Source organism: Sinocyclocheilus anshuiensis, unplaced genomic scaffold (assembly GCF_001515605.1).
Source record: "Sinocyclocheilus anshuiensis isolate Anshui unplaced genomic scaffold, SAMN03320099.WGS_v1.1 scaffold876, whole genome shotgun sequence".
NCBI classification, from domain to species: domain Eukaryota; kingdom Metazoa; phylum Chordata; class Actinopteri; order Cypriniformes; family Cyprinidae; genus Sinocyclocheilus; species Sinocyclocheilus anshuiensis.
Window position 1 is genome coordinate 205,678 of NW_015549619.1, and position 3,820 is coordinate 209,497.

At 32.1% G+C, this 3,820-nt stretch overlaps 1 protein-coding gene across 1 annotated transcript in view; it reads right to left on the bottom strand.

Moving 5' to 3' along the window:
- LOC107659344 (A-kinase anchor protein 9-like) overlaps window positions 1–3,820 on the bottom strand; it is a 137,082-nt gene that overhangs the window by 67,468 nt on the left and 65,794 nt on the right. The window lies entirely within an intron of this gene.

The window sequence follows — 3,820 nt, forward strand, 5'->3', positions numbered from 1 at the left end:
TCACAGCTCCAGACTTATTTGTTCATTAATGACGTCATCAGCGACTAGTCGACTTCGACTCGACTTTCATCACATAAAAGTCGACTTCAAAAAATCAGAAGTCGTTCAACCCCTAATACACACACACACACTCTCAAACACACACACACTCTCAAACACACACACTCACACACAGCATGTCAGGCTGTATTCGGTTAACAGGATCTGAACATAAAGCATTTCTGCCCTGAATCTGTTTCAGGTCACTGATCCTCCTCTCATTCTCTCCCAGTAAACTTCATCACCTTTTCCCACATTCTTCTGCAATTTGACCGAAGTGTGTCAAACTGAATATTTATGAGGAAAACAAAACTGTAGTGTGAGACCTGAACAAAAACTCATTTCCTGACAGTTTTACTGTCACTCGTGAAGCTGACGGTGTTGAATAGGGCCACACACACACAGGGTTAGTCATTCACATGCACAAATAAGATACTTAAGCTCATGAACATGACAGGTCTGACTGTGTTTAAGCTCATTTGCAAATGAAATGAGGTTGCAGTGACTAACAAAAGAGCTTCATACGCACACATGACAGAAAACACAGTGCTACACACACACACAGTCAACATGACAACTACAGCACTGATCCTAAAAACATTCATATTACAAACATTAAACCATCTGCGTGAAACTGAACTCACTAATCTAAAACCTTTAGCTGATCATCATGACTTGCTTAGTTTTAGTGGTTTATTCTGATCACTAACTAACTTAGGAGCTTATAGATCTCTGTCACTACCACCTCTTGGTTCATCTGATCATAATATAATCATGTTGTTTTCTGTGTACGTTCCTATTGCGTTAAATATTTCTATAGGTTCACCGCAAGGCTGTGTACTTTCTCCGGTTCTTTTCATTTTATATACAAATGATTGTCAGAGTTTGCACAATAATAGTTATTTGGTAAAATTTGCAGACGATACTGTGCTTCTGTCTTTGCTGTCATATCCAGATCAGGAATATGGTCCGGTTTTGGATGATTTTATTTTATGGTGTAATAGGATGAAATTAGATTTGAATGTGTCAAAAACGAAAGATGATCATTAGTTTTAGTAGGAAAACACTTGCACCTCAAAGGGTGGTCATTAATCACACACAGGTTCATGTAGTGGAAGAATACAAGTATTTAGGAACGATTATTGATAATAGGCTGAAGTTTGATCAAAACACAGATGCAATCATTAAAAAGTCAAATCAAAGATTGTTTGTGCTGAGGAAGCTGAATTCTTTTAATGCACAAAGAGTCATTCTCAGGACTTTTTATAATTCATTTGTTGAAAGTATCCTGTCCTTTTCCTTTATTTGTTGGTTTTCCTTATTGTCTACAAAGAACAAAAATCGTTTGCAAGGTTTTGTTATTGAATGTGTCAAAAACGAAAGAGATGATCATCAATTTTAGTAGGAAAACACTTGCACCTCAAAGGGTGGTCATTAATGACACACAGGTTCATGTAGTGGAAGAATACAAGTATTTAGGAACGATTATTGATAATAGGCTGAAGTTTGATCAAAACACAGATGCAATCATTAAAAAGTCAAATCAAAGATTGTTTGTGCTGAGGAAGCTAAATTCCTTTAATGTACAGAGAGTCATTCTCAGGACTTTTTATAATTCATTTGTTGAAAGTATATTGTCCTTTTCCTTTATTTGTTGGTTTTCCTTATTGTCTACAAAGAACAAAAATCGTTTGCAAGGTATTGTTAATATGTGCTCAAAAATTTTAGGTGTTCCCTTGCGAAGTCTTACGTTTTATTATGAACAGCAAGTGATGAGGATGGCACATAAAATTATAGGAGACTGCACACACCCTTTGAATTATTATTTTGAGTGGATGCCCCTTGGGCGACGTTTACGGTCAATTAGATGTTCCACAAACCGGTACAAATTTACTTTTGTGCCTGAAGCAATACGTTTATGTAATAAATCTAGTTGATTTAGATGATTTATTTAATTAATGATTTTTTTTTTTTTTTTATTAAAATTTGTTTCCCCCTTTTTATGTATTTGGTGTGTTTTAAATATATGTATGTGTGTGTTAAGTGTTGTATATGTGAAGCACCACTAAAGTCTGAATTAATTGCCCCAAGGGGATTAATAAAGCTCTAAACTAAACTAAAAAAAAAAACTAACCATAAAGATCAGCAACAGTGATGCACACAGAACATGTTTTTCCATTGTTTTTATTTTCTGTGTAAACATGCACTAGATCGACATCTTTTGCTATTGTGTTCACCTCTTTTGCAGTATTTCAAGGATGAAACTGCCTTCTAAAAACAATGAAATCACATTAGTTTAAAAGAAAAAATTACTAAAAATGTATAAAATATATTTTTTTAAAAGAGTAAATTAAAAAACACTTATTAAAAATAGACAATCATAAAAATTATAATAAATACATGATTTAAAAATAAAAGTAAAAAACAATTTAATTAAAATGTATTTTAAAAGTAAAATTTAATTAAATAATAAAAAATTAGGATTACAATCATTTTCTATAAAATAAAAACATTTAAAATAAAATTCAGATTATTTATTTTTATATAATTAAAATTTAATACATTTAAAATTTTAAATCATAAAAATGTGATGAAAAAATAAAACATTACAAATTGATCGAATAATAAAAATTGAAAAATTTAAATACATTTTAAAAATACAAACAAAATAACACTTACAAACAATTAATAGTGATAAAAAATTTAAAAAGTAAATTCTTTAATAAAAACAAAATGTTATTATGACAAATACAATAATAAATTTGTCAAATAAAAAAATAAGCCATTTTAAAATGAAAACAAAGTAAATACTATGTAAAATGTAATAATAATAAAAAAGTAATATAAAAACATCAAAATAAGACATTTAGTAGAATTTAAATAAAAATATTTTACATTTTCATTATTTAATAAATTGTTAATTAATGTTTTATTTTGATCATATGTATTTTAAAATAATTTATTTTTAATTTTTATTGTAAGTAAATAATTTAAAAAAAATCAATCAAAATAAAACACTTTAAAGACTGCAGTTTTATTCGAATTTTTTTTTTTAAATGTGTCTTGTTTCTCTTCTCTTTCCACTGTCCTGGACCTCACATTTGTTTAATGGAAAAGCACATTCGTAACACAACTGTTGCAAATGTAATTGTAAATGTAAATGTATTTAAAGCTATCAGTTGTAAAGCCGAATGAATGCATGTAAATGCAGGAGCGAGACGGTCACGTACAAAACCCGTCTGCTGTATTTGGCCTGAACACAGAGAATGAGCAGCCGAGTACAGACACGCAGGTGAAATAAAGACACGATCAAACCACAGACTCGCATAGGAGCAACAGCCACGGCCTGTACGGTTTCTCAGTGAAACAAACACCACAGCGACTCACTCATTCATATCAGATTACAGCTTTCAGTCAGACAAACATCTAGGTCACGGCAATTTAAAAGATCAAAGGCTGTTAAAAACACACTGCGCCTCAATAACCCAACACACCTGTTTTATAGTGAAAATGCATCATTTAATACAGTAACAGATGATTGACTGTCACAGACGAGGTGATGCTGTGGAATTACAGTCAGCTGATGTTCTTTATGATGGATCAGTGACAGCAGAGCAAACACTCCCTACACAAACACCATCAACATAGCACGTGTGTGTGTGTGTGTGAGAGTGAGGGTGTGTGTGAGTGTGTGTGTGTGAGTGAGGGTGTGTGTGAGTGTGAGTGTGTGTGTGTGTGTGAGAGTGCGTGTGTGTGTGTGTGTGAGTGCGAGTGAGAGTGC